Source organism: Pelodiscus sinensis, chromosome 14 (genome assembly GCF_049634645.1).
Source record: "Pelodiscus sinensis isolate JC-2024 chromosome 14, ASM4963464v1, whole genome shotgun sequence".
Taxonomy (NCBI): Eukaryota; Metazoa; Chordata; order Testudines; family Trionychidae; genus Pelodiscus; species Pelodiscus sinensis.
In genome coordinates this window covers 17,896,351-17,914,886 of record NC_134724.1, presented here as the reverse complement: position 1 = coordinate 17,914,886, position 18,536 = coordinate 17,896,351, and the positions used below count along the sequence as shown (strand labels likewise).

The 18,536-nt window shown below is 40.8% G+C and overlaps 1 long non-coding RNA gene across 1 annotated transcript in view; it reads left to right on the top strand.

Moving 5' to 3' along the window:
* Positions 1-18,536, top strand: part of LOC106733082 (uncharacterized) — a 101,076-nt gene that overhangs the window by 42,646 nt on the left and 39,894 nt on the right. The window contains exon 2 of the long non-coding RNA XR_012895734.1: positions 9,697-9,794. This is a non-coding gene — a long non-coding RNA (uncharacterized LOC106733082). The remainder of the gene's footprint in view (positions 1-9,696; positions 9,795-18,536) is intronic.

The following is an 18,536-nucleotide window of genomic DNA, read 5'->3' as shown; positions in this document are numbered from 1 at the left end:
CCTGGCTGCTGCTGGCTCTGCCTGGCAGAAGAGTTACATGTTGTTAGTGATTTTATTTTATGCTATTATACTGAATTGTGGTTTTGCCTGAAATGTTTTGTTGTTCATCTGCATGGGGTCAGGCTATGTTTTGCTAATTTTAAGGCACCACGTGTTAGCTGTTAATTGTGAACAGGATTATCAAACAGTGGCTGAGACAGTTTATTCAGTTGCTGCTTGTGCTCTCACACATCAGTGATCAACATGCAGAAAGCTGCATTTAGAAAAGAATACAACAGGAAGGATTCACTGTAGTAATTCACTATGGTGACTTATCCTGGACCTGAAAATGTTTCTAAAACATACATTGAAGAGTTGATAAACATTGAATGAAACAGCATCCTGATTCTTTCATTCATGCCTACTATGCAGCAGAGAAGTGGGGGGGTTTACTTTTACTTTTTGTAAATGCCTCAAGATCTGAGCATGCTCTGCTGCAGCAGGATACAGAGCAGACTGCAGCTCTGTTCTGTGTCTGTTAAGGAAGTGAGCCCCACCTCAGCTGAAATGGGCAAAACATCCTTGGTAAACAGACCACTGGGCAGAGCTTTTCACAATTAGCAATTATTCCACAAACCCAGCTGGCCACTGCCCAACTTGAACTGAATCTGTATCCTCCCACATCATTTTGCTTAGAAACTATTTTTACTTTTGAACAATAATACTTGCTAGCAACACCCATCCTGAAGGACATGGCCTGTTCTTACAGTTATGCAAAATCTTGTATCAATTAACATGCCATCCCTTTTAACTAAAGTGAAAGAGGCCTAGATGATGAAAGTCAATGACTACTACTTAATAACTTGGCCATTTTAATTAATGAAAGGGAAACAATTTGTTCCACAATGCAGTATTGTTATGCTCTACCGCACACAAAGGGTTCCTTCCAGTTGTTGTGACAATACGTTTTTCATGATGCTCTTTTGGAAAGCGAATGAGCTATAAATTCGTCAATCAGGAGACAAGCTGAAATTTCCAGGAATCATTTCCATTCCCACATTGGACTCAAACTGGGCCCCAAAGACAAAAGGTGAGTGTTTTAGTGTTTTCAGTTCCTGAAAACAGGATCATGCCATAATCGAGGTTTAGCAATTGACCTCTGTCATCTGACTTGTAACTAAGCCATGAATCCTTAGCTATCACCCATAAACATGTGGAGCAGGCAACAAGGGTGGGGTGTGGGAGACTTGCAAAAAGCTGTTTGTAGCACTATATGTCTGGCCTCACTTCCACACTGGCGCAGGCCTTGGTATAATTGAGAACTTGAGCAGAGGTAATCTAAATGAAGGCTCAATGACTTCTTTGTTTTGGTCTTCACCGAGAAATCTGTAGGAATGCCTAACATAGTGAACGCTAGTGGAAAGGGGGTAGTTTTAGAAGGTAAAATAAAAAAAGAACAAGTCAAAAATCACCTAGAAAAGTTAGATGCCTGCAAGTCACCAGGGCCTGATGAAATGCATCCTAGGATAGTCAAGGAGCTGATAGAGGAGGTATCTGAGCCTCTAGCTATCATCTTTGGAAAATCATGGGAGACAGGAGAGATTTCAGAGGACTGGAAAAGGGCAAATATAGTGCCCATCTATAAAAAGGGAAATAAGAACAACCCAGGAAATTACAGACCAGTTAGTTTAACTTCTGTGCCAGGGAAGATGATGGAGCAAGTAATTAAGGAAATCATCTGTAAACACTTGGAAAGTGGCAAGGTGATAGGGAACAGCCAGCATGGATTTGTAAAGAACAAATCATGTCAAATCAATCTGATAGCTTTCTTTAATATGATAACGAGTCTTGCAGATAAGGGAGAAGCGGTGGATGTAGTATACCTAGACTTTAGTAAGGCGTTTGATACAGTCTTGCCTGATATTCTTATCAATAAACTATGTAAATACAACTTTGATGGGGCTACTATAAGGTGGGTGCATAATTGGCTGGATAACCGTACTCAGAGAGTAGTTATTAATGGTTCACAATCCTGCTGGAGAGGCATAACAAGTGAGGTTCTGCAGGGGTCTGTTTTGGTCTGTTTAATATCTTCATCAACGATTTAGATATTGGTATAGAAAGTACGCTTATTAAGTTTGCAGATGATACCAAGCTGGGAGGGGTTGCGACTAATCTGGAGGATAGGGTCATAATTCAAAATGATCTGGACAAATTGGAGAAATGGTCTGAGGTAAATAGGATGAAGTTTAATAAAGACAAATGTAAAGTGCTCCACTTAGGAAGGAACAATCAGTTTCATACATACAGAATGGGAAGCGACTGTCTGGGAAGGAGTATGGCAGAAAGGGATCTAGGGGTTATAGTGGACCACAAGTTGAATATGAGTCAGCAGTGTGATGCTGTTGCAAAGAAAGCAAACGTGATTCTGGGATGCATTAACAGGTGTATTGTGAGCAAGACACGAGAAGACATTCTTCCGCTCTACACTGCCTGGTTAGGCCTCAGTTGGAGTATTGTGTCCAGTTCTGGGCACCGCATTTCAAGAAAGATGTGGAGAAATTGGACAGGGTCCAGAGAAGAGCAATGAGAATGATTAAAGGTCTAGAGAACATGACGTATGAGGGAAGGCTGAAGGAATTGGGTTTGTTTAGTTTAGAAAAGAGAAGATTGAGGGGGGACATGATAGCAGTTTTCAGATATCTAAAAGGGTGTCATAAGGAAGAGGGAGAAAACTTGTTCATCTTGGCCTCTGGGGATAGAACAAGAAGCAATGGGCTTAAACTGCAGCAAGGGAGGTTTAGGTTGGACATTAGGAAAAAGTTCGTAACTGTCAGAATAGTCAAACGCTGGAATAAATTGCCCAGGGAGGTTGTGGAGATATTTAAGAGTAGGTTAGATAAATGACTATCAGGGATGGTCTAGATGGTATTTTGATCTGCCATGAGGGCAGGGGACTGGACTCGATGACCTCTTGAGGTCCCTTCCAGTCCTAGTATTCTATGATTTTATGATTAACCATTACTAGCTGCTTCAGGTTCCAGGGGCAGGCTGTTAAGTGGGGATTGTCAGGGTGCAGTGGCCACATGACTGACACTGGGTGAGCATAACTAGTTTATATCATTCAGGGACTCCCCCACATTGGGACACTCACTAACCACCTGGTTACACTCCATGTTTGTAGTCTCTTTGTGTTGCTATAGTGAGCCCAACAATCTGAGATATGTCCTATACAAAGCTAGAAAAGTGATGTGTCAAATACAAAGGAGGAATGGACAGTTGAATCCAAATTTATCAGGGATTTCTTTTAACCGTGCTGCTGCCTCATTAGTGCCAAGTACAGGAGCGTGAGTTCAGTTTTTCAGTACGTGTTTGAGAGTTATGTCTTTCAAATGCATCTTGGTTTTCTCAGCGGATTGTTCAATCACATCTTGGAGTTTATCTGCTACCAAAAGAACAAGTAGCAGAGCTTTATGAGCCTTTGTGCAAAGAAAATTTTGCATTGTCAAGATGAAAATGATCAGTTTTTCATTCAGAGCAGCTGAATGTGCAAACAGTTGATTTAAATAGCATCATTGTTTTTTTTTCCCTCAAGGAGCAAATAACAAGTCAGTTTTGAAAAGAATGTCACATGACAGACCTGATCCAAAACTCACAGCAAAGTGCTAGAGGGAACAGTGTGGAAAGCCATCTTTAGTTCTTGTGCAAATGTCCCAAAATGAAAAATTTCTGGTCTGATGTTAGAAAAATAATCCAAAAGTTATTTTAGGAATATAGAGCTCCAAATTCCTACTTTTAGGGTGTAAATCAAGCAAATGTCTGGATTCACTGAAATAAAACAAAGATACCAGTAGATAACTGTTTAGAATCATTGTGACTGTGGCCAACAAATGTATTTCATCACTATGGTTGCAAAAACAAACACCAGCCAAAGTACTGTCGTTGACGAGAATAAAATAATTAAGGGAAATGGAAACATTTTGCTGCCTGGGTTAGACTAAGAACTGAATTATCTGAGGAAAGATGAATATGTGTACATGTGAAAGAAGTGGGGTGAACTGGATACAGATAAATCATTTGATCCCTAATCTCTTCATTGACACTGTCAATGAGTATTACAAATTTAGTTAAAAACCCACACCTGACTTGGATCCTCAAGTCTGAAGCCACCTCAGCCCCATATATGAGTGGTGAATGGGAGGGAGTTGGTTCCAAATCTCTGGCTCTGTGCTTAACTCTACAGTTTTGGGTGTGAATTAGATCCAAAATTGGAAGGGACTTTTTTATTGACTACATGATTAGTGAATTACCCACCCTCTTATCTTTACCTTGTTGTACAGTAGGGGAAACTGAGACAGGCAGGTTAAGTGATTTGCATAAAAATAGCATAGGAGGAAATAGAGCTGAGAAGTTATTGGCTTCTAGTCCCATGCTTGTTGTTCTAGACTACTGCTAAAGAAAAACATGATCTTTACTCTCTAGACTTACATTGAAACTAAGTAATAGAGCCAGACTTAAAAAGAGACTATGGACTTAAGTAATACATTGATGGACTTCCAAATATTTTTGGCATCGCTGTATTTAAAAGTAAAAGATAAAGTTCCATATTTATATTACAGTTTATGGATAGCCATAAACTTTACTGCAAATGTTTCCTCAGTGGGAAGGAACTTTACGTTCTTGTCAGACTTGCATTAAATCTACCCCACGTTATCCAAATGATTTTGTACCGTGCATGGTGCTGAAATTTACTGAAACTAACAACTTTCAAATAGTTTCTTTACTTTAACTGTATATTTTATACGTTTATAGAACAGTAAATCATATAAAAGTATTTCCCCCTAGTCAGCAATAGGAATGACATCATAGAGAGAGAATGTACACAGTGCAGAAAGTGTCCTGCTGGTTTGTATTAGCTCCCCTGGTCAGACACATCCTGTGTAGCATTAGTTAAGATTTACCAGTCTGAAAATAGACAGGCAAAGAGTTCCTTGTAGCAAGAAATTTCTTTGCAGCAATCTTAGGAACAGCTTTGGAAGGTGAATACATGGTCACTATTAGTTGGACTAGAACTGTGGTCAAATCTAACAATGACATAACCCATTAAAAGAAAACATGGTAGATTATAAAGGCAGACACTATTATAAATGGTCTTTTACAATCCCCACATCCATCCAGATGGACAGAGAGGTGGGAGCCTTCCTAAAACAGATGGGAAATTCACCTAGTCATGGTGGACACGACAGGCCCTTTGACAACAGGGGATGGGGAGATTATATTTGATTGCCTACTGGGAACCAGACAACAAATGATATTATGCCATGTTATGTCCTCTGTCACTGGAATGCTCTTCATAAGGTTCACATCTGTTGATTCTTTGGCACTAATGTTTCTGATAGTTATATAATTAGTGATATAACACATCACATACCTAGAAGGTAAATCACACACATTTCTTTCCTTTCCTGAAACAGAAATGGATTATTCATAAGGGTGAACTGAAAACCTCTGTATAGAGAGGGGTCTGCACATATATGCACATAGCTTGCAATAACATCAATAAGAGCTGTGTGTGGGAATACTGAGTGTCTGTAGGGAGTATGAAAGGCAACTTCAGTATTCCTTCCCCGCCCCTGCTCTCCCTTCCTGAATACAGAACCTATGCAATCTCTTCTGAAATACATGCAGTTGAGTATTGTAGGTTTTTAAATAGGTTTTGTTTTAATTTTGTGGACTGACTAAAGCTGTTTGTTGACTTACTGCTGGACACAGCCAAATGGGGTCTCTGTTGGTATGCCTGTCTCTTGTCCTTGACCCCTACATTTCTTGCATAAATGATTGTAACCCTGGAAGGATAATCTTGTCCTTCATTTCTAACCCTAGTGAAAATTACACAACAGAGCATTTGTGTGCTGATACGTGGTAGACAAAGCCTTCTCAAACATGTATGGTGCTCATAGCTTTTAAGAGGTCTGTGACCATGTCTAGCCAATGACAACTGTGCAAATGTCTACGTACTGGTGGCAGTAAAGCCCCACTAGTATTGATATAGTTAATGGGGGTGGGTTGAAAAGAGAGGGAGGAGATAAAGGAGAGCAATGAGTAGAAAAAAAATTGTCTGTTTTCTAAAAGATCCCAACTCACTAGCATAAGGTATTCTGTGCTGATGGGCAGGCAGTGACACACATACAGCTATTTCTGTCTGGCATACAAGTGTTTAATTTGGCATCTGTTAGTTTATCAGGCAGCCAAATTTTTTTTGAGGGGATCACCATGTTTAACAGAGAGCAGTCCTTGTCCTTCTCCATAACATGCTTAGTGGATGTGCTGGAGCTGCCATTTCACTTCCCCCCAATCACCTCCTTGACTTCAACTCACTGTCCAAAAACCCTGCCTTACTTTGTAATTAAGTAGCAGAGTATTAGTGGAGGATTTAGATAGAAAAGGGGTGTTTATAATAGCTTGAGACCTTTATTTGTGGGGAGAAGGAGCAATGATAAGCTCTTGATAGTACTCAATATTCTGTTGTTGGATTTTTTGTTTTTGTTTGTTTTTTTTTTCTTTTAAGGAGCTGGTATTAGCATTTAGTTGTTCTGTGAAAGTTCCTCTTGTTTTATATAGTCTGCCTGGTCAGTAGAATGATGAGTAACAGCTAAGGGAGTGTGTGTATATCACTTTGATTTGTTTGAGAAATCCAAAGAATAGCCGGAATTTAAGATCAGAATAAAATGTAGTCACTTGTTTCTCGTGTTCATCTGTATGATGTTAAAACTTTCACCAGAAACAAGTAGCAGTGTCTTTCCTTTGGCATATGATTAATGAATGACAACCTATTTTGATGATCCTATCTATGTGACTTGTATCCTATAGAGGTCCTTTGGTGCTCAGATTTTTGTGGAAACACTGGTATTCATCCCTCCTTGCTTGCTCATGCAGTTTAATTTAAGCTTGCCAGAAGTACATTTCTTAATAAAACTCAAACCTGTTTCTAATTCGCTCCTGGATTTTTAAATATTACTACTGTGAAAGTAGCAGCCTATTTCCTCTGCAGTAATTTTCTTACGTAGACTGCGAGCTCTTTGGGGTAGACCATTTGCCTTGTCTCTGGGTCTGATCTTGCATTGCCTGTGCATCCCAAACTCCCATTGACTAGGAAAGGACACAAGGGGCCTGATTCTTTGTTGTGTTCAAACTGCTGGTACTGAAGAGCTACAAACCAGCACTAGAGTTATCACAGCCAGCCCTTGGAGCATCCCTCAGCAGAGAAGAAGGGAGAACATGAGACTTCCCTAAAAGGTAGTGTATATACAGGGGAGCTGACAACCTCTACAGGCCCTTGAGCAAGGGGGGGCAATTAAGGACAGATAGCTCAGGGGTTTGAGTATTGGCCTGTTAAACCCAGGGTTATGAGTTCAATCCTTGAGGGGGCTATTGAGGAATCTGGGGCAAATCTGTCAGGGATGGTACCAGGACCCAGGTGATTGGACTCAATGACATCTCAAGGTCCCTTCCCATTCTATGAGATAGGTATATCTCCATATTATACCATATTCAATAGCATTGTGGTTGCTCTAGACAGCAGTGGAAAGTCTATACTAACAGGACAAAGTTAATAAAGCATGTTAAAAAGCAGTTATAGAACATGTTTTAGGGACTCATCTGGGTGCTGTAGTGGCAGGCCTGTCTATATATGAAAAAGTGTTTCAGTAGTTTGATTTTGAGATGTAACTTGATTGCATGTGTGTTGTGATGCAATAAAGTGAAATCCTTATGCTATTTATCCAGGCACTAGACTGCGGAAATGCCAATACTCAGACAAGAACAAAAAAACATGCTTAATTGTGTTTTAGGATGTGTACTGATCTTCTGGAGTAGAGGCACTCTCACTCCGAGGAGATAGGTGTCATATAGCAACCTAGATCACGAATGTCCCATATAAATAATTAGTAAAATTCAAAATCTCTGTCTACCTAGAACAGAAGGTTGAACTGGGACCTGGTATAAAAAGATGCAACTGCAATAATTATTTTATACTAAAAAACATAGTCTAGCAGCATCTTAAAGACTAACACCAGGCCTGAATCCAGCCTGAAGTGATTACACAGTAGTATGCAATTCCATTTTGCTTTATTTGAGTTTACAAATGCTGAAGAACCTCATCCAGACCATAATTTTGTTATTAACAGACTTTATCCTCCTGTGCCAATTTTGGTGGATAATCCATATTTTCTAATGGACCCTTCAAGGTTAATTAGATATTGCAAAATAAATCAAATACCTTCCCTGTATTGAGACAAACCAGTAAGAAATGCCTAAAACGTTTTCACTTAAGTTTAACTAATCCATCAGTAGCACAAATATGTTTAGATGTAAAATTCTGGATCTTTGGCTCTAGTGATAGGATAAACGCTATTTTTTACATTGTTTTATATGAGAACTCAAAATGTGTTGTATAATTTGCTTTTAACAACATGCTTTATTAATTTTGTGTCTTGGTAGTGTAGACTTTTCACTGCTCTCTAGTAAAGAAACCACAATGCTGTTGAGTAGGGTAAAATAAAGCTACAGGCATAGCATTTATAATCAGATTTCTAAGGAGTGCTCCAAGAAATGCTATTATCATCAGTGTTCTTTCGGTACACCTCAATGTAAACTAAATATTCACTCTAAATCACAGAATTGCAATTTTTAAATAAAGCTGTCTATCCACTCAGATGTTACAGTGATAGGGGATTAATAAGTACTTAGATGACCTCAGTATTATTTATTTAAATTTGCTGGGCTCTTTTTCCTTACATCATAGAAAATTGTAACAGTAAATCTTTTCTGTATGCTTAATCCACGGAAGTAGTATGGGAAGTATCTTGGTATATAGTTCAGAATAGCCAGTATACACAATGAAGTGCTGGTTGCTGGCATCTGTGTTCTATAATGATCTCTCAACCAACAATATGGGTTTAGTCTCAGACAACCAGTGTGGAGACCCTGAGTTTATCAACTTCTGCTTTATTCAGGCTTTTCATCAGCATGGGGTTTATATCAGCAGCTGTGTCCAACCTCTATTTAGCCTTTATTTTTAAATGAATTATACAGAATTCTATCATAAAGGTGCCAAACACTACAGTTTACAATAGTGTCACTGAACTGTTGTAAATGTTACTCTGGGATACTGTAGTTTTGTGTGTATTATTGTTTATTTTAAATGGTATCTTCACAAGAGAAGACATGACAGATAACAGCAGGGAATGGAATTTGTTTACATTTAGGATGGGCAAATTCATTTTGCTATTGCTTGAATGTTGTGGATTTTCATTCTTCTTAGGAGAGATTGTGAAAGGGGGTCAGTAAGAAGGAGAGAGAAAAAAATCAATAAAAAAGGTGGAAAATGGAGCCAAGAAAGCTTAGAGTGGAAAATAAATCCAGTGAATTCTCTGTCTAAAGGGGTAAAGAGGGAGAATGAAAAGCTCTAATGCAAAAAAACACATGTACCAGCCTAAATTATAGGGATTGGTCTATATCCTTGACAGTACAGTTAACAGTAAAATGTATTTATTAAAAAAACCTAAATCACTTTTTAAAAGAAAGATGGATTTAAATTATGGAATAACCAGATTCTGAACCTTAACTAATTTTATGAATTCGGAATATAGTTTGAGACATTTGCAAAACCTTGACGTATAATTTTAACTATTTTGTATATCTTTGTTTCTATTGCAGTTATAACAGCTACTGAAACATTGTGAAATTCCCATAACCCTCAACCGAAGAATGTCTAATTTAATGGATAATGCATCTTCCTTAAGATTAGAATGCTGGTGGGTTTGGTTTTTATTCCAATATCTCTGCCTATCTGTTTTTCTTTTCATGGGATTTGGATGACTAAATTTTTACCATTTAATCTATCTCAAGAAATACTATGATATCTTTTGATCTATTAAGCAAGCAGAACTCTTAACTTTAGCCTACTCAAATATGACGCATCTGACTAAACCATTTCAGCATCTTCCTTTTTAAAAAACACAACATGGCAAATGAAGAATGTTCCTTTAGGATATTTTGGACACAGACAGGGCTTTGCATGAGCAAGTGAAGGTGTTTTGTTTGAGCTTTATAGCTACTACGTGATATGTTTAACTAGAACAGCACTATGACTGGCCTTTTTGTGCATGGCAGACATGGTGCTGCTATGTAATAATCTAAGAATACTGCTATAATACTAAATGTGACCTGCTCAGTGATATAGTTACTGATGGACTGACTATATGGGTTTGAGACATTCTTATATGAACACATTGGTTAGCATCGCAGTGAACTGTTGGAAAAACCAATAGGAAAACAACACAATGGCTCTAGATAAGTAGCCTGGGAAAAAACACTTGGAGGCAATTACAAGACAGTGTCCTATGCACTCCAGCCTGAAGTTGCACAGCTATTTTGGGTGCTAACAGATCAAAGGACTATCAGCAGTCAGAAGGTGACGGGTTCCGGAAAGAGGGTATGTGATCAAAAAGACATAGTGGCCTGTTTTGGAATATGCTTAGAATTTCTGAAGCAGAAAAGAGATTGTGAGTTGAGAGAACAGTTTATGCCACTCGGACTCTATAGGAAATGAAGACGCACCAGGATCCCTATCTGAAAGATGGATAGACGCTTGGTAAGTTATACATGTATAGTCTGTTTATTGTTTTAAGAACTGTTTTCTTCTAAATGCTTTTGTTCTAAATAAATAATACTGTGCTTCGAGAAGCCTTTTTAGTCCCTGTATTAACCATTAGTCAATGCTCCCAGAGGGCAGGGAAATGCAGGCACTGAATGTAATTTGGGTCTGCTGAGGAAAGAAGGGCTAGCACCTGGGGCCTGCTGAGCAGGAGAATTGTGTCCCTCGCTCTGGGAGAGATCAAGGCTAAGGACCTGAGAAAGAGGTGCACTTCAAAAAGTCCAGGAGTCAGAAATACAGTTCGTCTGGTAACTGTGATCATGTGGAAGTACAGTTGATGGTGCATGGATGACATCTCCTCATTTGTGTCCCCCCAGGACTGGTCACTTGGCCATGCTGTATATCAATCCAAGGATACCAAGGAACATAACAGCCCATTTTGGAGTATGCAGACAATTCTGCAAGAAATGCAAAGTTCAACTTTATTTATGGCATCTAATGCTGCTCCCACTGTTTGGGCCAGAAGGAGCTTTCCTTTTTGTTTACATCAGGGCTACTCAACTTTGGAAGCTCTGGGGGCCACAATGATACTCACAGCAAATGCTGAGGGCTGCAACTTAAGTGTGGTTGCATATACATGCAAATACAGTAAAACTCCATTGGTCCGGCATCCAATGCTCCGGCACTCCTGATGGTCCGGCACCATCGGGAACCCGGAAGTGCTCCGGGCAGCCGGACAATTGGAGCTGCTCTGTGCCCGGCTTCCCTGATTCAGCCCGCTGCTGAAACTGACCAGCAGCTGAATCGGGGACGCCGGGGGCAGAGCAGCTGGGGTGCTGCCAGGTTGGTCTCGCAGCGCTGCCCCTCGGCTGCTGCAACTGACCAGCAGCAGCTGAATCGGGGACACCTGGGGCAGAGCCGGACTATCAGAAGGGGGGGCTATGAGGGGACTGGGGTGGCATACCCCCCACCACACGCCAGACCCCTCATAGCCCCCCTTTCCTATAGTCCGGCATATCTGATAATCTGGCACCCCCGGGTCCTAAAGATGCCGGATTATCGGACGTTTACTGTATATGCAAATCATTTTTCACACTGATGGGCATGAATACAAGGATTAAGCCTTAAGCCATGGTGCTGGACCTAAATGTGGCCAGTGTGAGCCAGTCAGCACCTCTCAGGCTCTGCCCACAAGGTTAAGCAGCAAGCACTTCCCACAATGCCCCAGTACTCCTGGCACCTCCTCCCTGGGGACTTGAAACACCGACACCCTGCACCCGTCTGTTCCAGCCAGCCCATCCCAGCCAGCCCGTCCCCTTGCGTCTTTCAGTGTTCACCCCACCTGGGAGAAGCCTCACTGTTGTAGAGCATGTTCCCAGTGGAGGTTATGTTCAAAGGATCCCACCCGCAGCCCGTGTGTTGAGCCCCATGCAAACCCAAACTGCATCACAGTTCCGCAAACAAATGGGCCATTGGTCACGTGTTGAATAGCCCTGGTACTACTGCCTTTGGCCTGGGAGGACCCCAGTTCATATCTCAGCTGCAGATATATGTCAGACACCAACAATAAGTCCAGCTGTCTGTTGAAGGAAACATTTGTGGATGCCGAAGCAAGCTTTATTGAACCGCAGACATCTACTGTCTTTGTGCCTGCAGTGGGCAATGAAATTGGACTAATGTAGCAAATCTCTGCATGTGCTTTTTTGGTGAAGTGCCACTTGAAAATACATTTTTGTGATATATACTAATATGATCTATAGCATATTTCAAGCCTCCTTTGAGAAAATCAAAGAATAATAGAGACTTAGACAGACACCTCTGCTTTATTAGTCACATATTTTTCAGTGTCCTATTTATTACATGTGTTGTTTTCTTAGAATCTCAGAAACCTGGATTCCAATGTTCAAACAACACAGTCACAAAATTTGCAGGTGTATTTGTTGGCATATGCAAATATCTGCGCTGAGATGATCTTTAATCCTGTCAGAACTTGTCTACACTTAGGCTGTGTCTACAGTACAGGAGCACAGCTGCACCGAAGCTTAGAGCGTCCGGTGAAGACACTCTAAGCAGATGGAAGAGAGTTCTCCTGTCAGCTTAAGTTCTGCCTCCACAAGAAGCCGTAATTATGTCAGTGGGAGAAGCACCAACATAATACAGTCCATATCAATGCTTAGGTTGGCCTTACTTACATCTCTCAGGGTGTGGCTTATTCATGTTTCTGAGCAACATTAATTATATTGAAGTAATTTGTAGCATAGACATGCCTTACAGAGGTACAACAGTGCCTCTATGCTGCTTAGTGAAGATACTGCTTGTGCCAATGGGAGAGCTTTTTCCCTGAGCAGAGATACTCCATCTATCCAGGATGCAGTAGCTATGTTGACAGGAGAAGCCCTCTCACTGACAGTGTTGTCTATATTGATCGGAGAAATATATTTATATTTGTATTGTAAATCAGAATTCAATCTAACTTTATTGAGGACTTGTGATGATTCTTTTCTTACGGACACATTGTGTAGACTTTAATAGGGATGAAGCCAACAGAGTTAACTAGAAATTGAATGGGGTTCTTTAGAAATTACTCTTAAAAACCTTTGCAATGTAATACAAGAGTGCCTTTCTGTAGTATCATGTAACCCTTTTCATAGAAAGTGTATAATTCACATTGTTTACTTACGGTAATTCTATAGTAGTTCCTTGTGACGTCTGGGCCATTATTAACAAAGCACTTGCTTACCTTACCACTTTCTGTATGCTTTGTTCCTCCCCACATATGTCATGTTTTTTTCCCTAATTAGTGCATACACAAATGCATTTTTTGTAGCTCTTCCAAAGTTTGGCCTCTGGTTGTCTAATATTCGTATTTTTCCAACTGTCAAAATAGAGGAGTATGATAAAGTATGCTTTGTACTCCTCCGCCTATCAAAGTTAGAATAATTTTGCTTTGTTATGATACATTCCATCACAGGATCTTAACATGCTTTAAAAACATTAATAATTTAGCCATCATAATACTCCTGTGAGCTGATTAAGTATTATTATCCCCATTTTACAGATGAAAATGTTAGGTACCAAGAAATTAATACCCACATTTTCAAAAATGGCCAGTGATTAGTGGCAACTTTTTAAAAGTTTGGGTGCAACTTGATTTTTCCATTGTTTCCCAAGAAGATCAGCAAAGTTGGCAACTCCAGTCTTAATCCTGTAATATAAACCACTCCACAATCCTTCACTGGCAGTTTGAAAAATAAATTGCCAACTTGAAAACAAATTGACATCTGACTTTGTTTACAAATTACAAGATACATAATACACTATTGAATTCCACAGTTCTAGTTAACAGTTTGCACCAATGATTTATTGAAGAGTGATGTTACTTACAGAAAGCTCCTTAATGTGGTATTTTTGCCAGTACACAAATGTCACTTGAATATACTGTGTTATAAATAAGGGCGAAAGGTTAAGAAAAATACAGAAACTACCCACCTTTAACATTTGAATTCAATAACAAACTGGGTGTGGCCACTCTAAAACTGTCGCTTGTCTGATGATTAGTAGAAGGGAAGGGTGGGAAGGTTTTCTGCTTACCAGTTCCACGGTATAGTTAATAAAAACACATCTGACCTCTGTGAGAGGCCTGACGGAGACTGAGAATGGGTGGGACTACAACTATTACAATGAATAAACTGTGCTGGTAGGGTTTGGAATATAGTCCTTTAAGAAGACATTTCTTTACCCGCACAATTTACTTAATGTTTGAGTAACTGTGAATGAAATCTTTAGAATTGTTGCCTGCATATAAGAAGAAAGTGTACTGTCTTTAAATTTTTTTCACACAAGGAGATGGAGAGGCTGTTTTCTTAAAGCTGATCCTGAAAGTTGCTGCTTCATGCTTAATTTGCTGCACTTCAACTAGACATTGCGACAGTTTCAGTGTTTATGAACAAGACAGCTATTTACAGAAAATGCTGCCTCCTATTTGACAGCAGTTAGATACAGAGAAAAATTCACTGGAAAGTGGGTAGTTCAGAGACAGAAGCAGATTTTGCACATGAAAAACTCCTTGGAAATTTCTTTGAAGAGGGATTTTAAAGATCTAAACCACATGGCTTCATCTGAAATCAACTTTGTGGAAGCTAGAGACATCCTAATGCTGGAAAAATGTTAAAAGCATCTCACATCTAGAGCTGCCCAGTCCTCCAGTAACCCACAATCACCAAAACTGGCTCACCAACATATAAGGTCACTTTGAACAGGTGCTTAGTTTGTTGAATTCTCCTTTATTCATTTAGTTCTGATTCAAGGTGAGTTAGAACACAAGGGAGAATCTTAGGTCTACATCAAATTATGGCGAGTATTCTTTACTGTTCTAGAAGGTTCTACTTAATAAACATCTACTTCTGTCTTTTCCATTATTTTCAGGCTTTGTCATTTTTTCCTTAACCCATCACTGGTGTCACAGCAATCTGGGGATAGAGGGTTGTTACATTCAGCAAGCAAACATATGCTTATCTGTTTGCTCATTGCTACACATGCATCAGCTGTGAATGGGCAAGCAAACATCTCAGAACAAGGATTTACATCTAAGCAATGGAAAAGTGTTTCAATGGGAGGAACACAATGGTAACAAAAAGCCTGGGAGGCGAGGAAAAAAAATAGGACTTAGAAATCAACTGAGCTTTGTCCCAACTTGTCCCTCTTGCGTGGCTTTGCTTTTTAAAGTGAGAAAAAGTTATCTGTACAGCTGAACAAATAAGTTGCAAATAATTATTTAATAGATTAATTTAGCTTCTTATTCTTTTATGGAATAATGGCAAGATCACAATTCCCTGAATTTATTAACTAATCAGTACATATCTTTTCACATTTGACTTTTTGGAACTTGAGCTGTGATTGGTCACATAGCATTATATGTTATTAGATAAATGGTGAATATTTCTGTAAATATTTATGCATATGATTTTGAAACACATTTGCCCCAGATGTTTTGCCAGTAAAATTTGATCACTTGAATGCTCACATAAAGATAATACAAATAGAACAAGAAAATGGGTAAAATATATTAAAATGCAAACTTCTTATTGGACAAGAAGGTAATCCAGAGATGATCTTATTATTGAAGAACTGACCTAGGACTCAGAAGATTGGGGGTTAAATCCTTGTTCTGCCACAGACTTTCTCTGAGACTTTGGGCAAGTCACCTACTCTTTCTGTGCCTCCATTTCTTGCATCTACAATGGCAATAATAATTTCTTTCTCTAGCCCTTTGTCTTGTTTTATTTATAGTATAAGCTCTAAGAGTAACTCTCTCTTATAGTATGTTTGCATTGTGCATAGAACAATGTGGCCCAACCTCTGATGGGGCCTCTGAGTCCTGGCCTACACTAGTCCCATTATTTCAAAATAACCCCCGGGAGGGGGGGGGGGAGGCGGGAAGGAAGGAATGGGGGAGGAAAGGCGCACAGAGGGAATACAGGGGAGTCTCTCAACTGGCCTTGCATGAAACTCTCCCTCAAGGCCTCTCTGAGCACAGCCCCTTGATGTGCTCTCATATGGCACTGGTGTCTGGCTGTACAGATTCCTTGGCCAGATGTTCAGCCTCAGTCTCCTCCCCGCCCTCCAGCAGAAGAGTCTCCCCCTTGCTTTAGCAAAGGTTGTGGAACACACAGCAAATCGCCACCACAAAGGTGATATTACGCTCGCTGAGGTCCAGGCGTGTGAGGGGACTCCTAAACCTCTACTTTAAACGGCTGAACACACATTCAATGACCATGCAGCACCTGCTCAGCCTGGTGTTGAAGTGCTCCTTGCTGGGGTCTAGGGTTCCTGTGTAGGGCTTCCTGAGCCACGGTTCGGCTGCATCACTCAGGATCACAATGGGCATGTCCACCTCCCTGACTCTGATGGTATGGTCAGGGAAGAAAGTGCCGCCATGCATCTTTTGGAACAGGCAAAAGTTCGGAAGATGCGGGCGTCGTACACCTTTCCCGACCATCTGACATTGATGGCGGTGAAGCATCCCTTGTGATCCACGAGGGCTTGCAGCACCATGGAGAAATACCTTTTTCTGCTGATAAAGTCTGAGGCACGGTGGTCGGGGGCCAGAAAGGATATGTATGTGCTGGCTATTGGCCTCCTTGCAGTGGGGAAGGCCATGGCAGCAAAGCCATCCACGATGCTGTCCATAGTCCCCAGTGTGACGACCCTCTGTGGTAGCACGTGGTTGATGCCCTCGGCTACCTGCGGGTGCACAGCCCTAACTGTGGATTTTCCCACACTGAACTGGTTCCCAACAGAGTAGTAGCTGTCCAGCATGACAAGCTTCCACAGTGCATGGAGATGACAGGTCGCATGTGGGTGTCCTGTTGCCTGAGGGCAGAGGTGAGCCTCTCAGAGCTCCAGGAAGGTGACCATCTACATGTGGTCGTCTGCTGATCCCTGCATGATGATGCGGTCCCACCCGTCCGAGCTCCTCTCTATCTTCGAGAAGCAGCATTCCATGGTATCCAGGGAATTGAGGGGCATGTGCAGCAGCAGGAGCGCCAGGACCTGGGTAAGCAGGGCCTGTGGTCCATGCTGGGGTTCATTCTGCAGGTCCTCGTCCTCGTGCTGCTGGAGCAGCATGCGGGCAGTTTGGAAGTACTGTGCCATGAGGCGCAGCACAAGGTCCATGAGCCTGGCACTGTTTTGCAGCAGCTCTGGCTCCATGCGGCATGTGCTGTGCTGTCCACAAGGGCAACCCAAGCGTGAGATGGCACGTGTTCACTGCCCTTCCTTTGTGTCCCATGAAGAGGGGACAGTGGAAGTGTAGCTTGTGAGACGCGGCTGTAGAGAGGAACCCCTGAAAACACGTGTCATAGCTTGCCTGACCAAGCAGCCACAGGAAGTATCTATCCTCCTGGTGCCCTCCCGAGAGTGCTTCTGGGGGCTCTAAGTCCAAGGCAGACTCTGATCAATGTGGATACGCTATTTCAGACTAATTCTGATGCTTTCCCATAGTGGGGACATGCCATTTCGATTTTGTTAAATCAGGAGTTATGTTGATTTTAGTAATTTTGAAATAATTTCCTAGTGTAGACATGGCCTGAGAGCTATCATGACACAAATACCATAATATATAGGTTGTAATGAATGATTGGCCAATCCTAATTTCCTTTCATGCCTAAGCAAAGTACGTAGTTGTAGGCCCTGAAATACTCATATTTTTGTTCCATTCCACCATCTTCAGTAATATAAAAATGCAGATCATGTAATGCCTATTTAGAGTCAGATGAGTTTGCTAACCACCCTTTCACTGTCTTGTTGGAATTTTAAACACCAGTTTAGGCTTACCTGGGTTTGAAAAATGACTTCCCAAAGTGAGTTTCCTCAAACAACTGGAATTTAGAAGTAATCTCTCAAAATGATTCTAGGTTTAAGAAAAAAATCAAAGGTATAGAAAACTCTGTTCTAAGCTCTGTTCTGGTGTTTAGCTACCTCTCTTTGCTAGTTTGTGCCTTTCTAGGACTGAATTTGCATTTGAAAAAAGAGAAGGGGGAAAATGCCTTGTTATTGGAAGAACATTAGTACTGTGTGATTTATTGCACATGCAGGTCCAAGTGACAGCAGTAGACACTCCTAAATGTCTAAGCATTGGGGGGAGGGGAGAGGGGGAGGTTCCTGTCAAATTCTTACAGTGTGACTGGATATATGATTAAACTAAAACCTTTATTTACTAAACATGAAATATTCCCTAGTCCATCCTGTCATTTCCTCTGCACAGCTTACAGCTGTAGTTTCAAACCAATGTACAGAAATCCTCTATCAGGCATGGTTTCATAATGAGTATACTTAACCATTTTAGCAAAGATCTTTCATGGGAGTATAGCTTCCTGCAAAATTCTTGGATTTCTGTAGC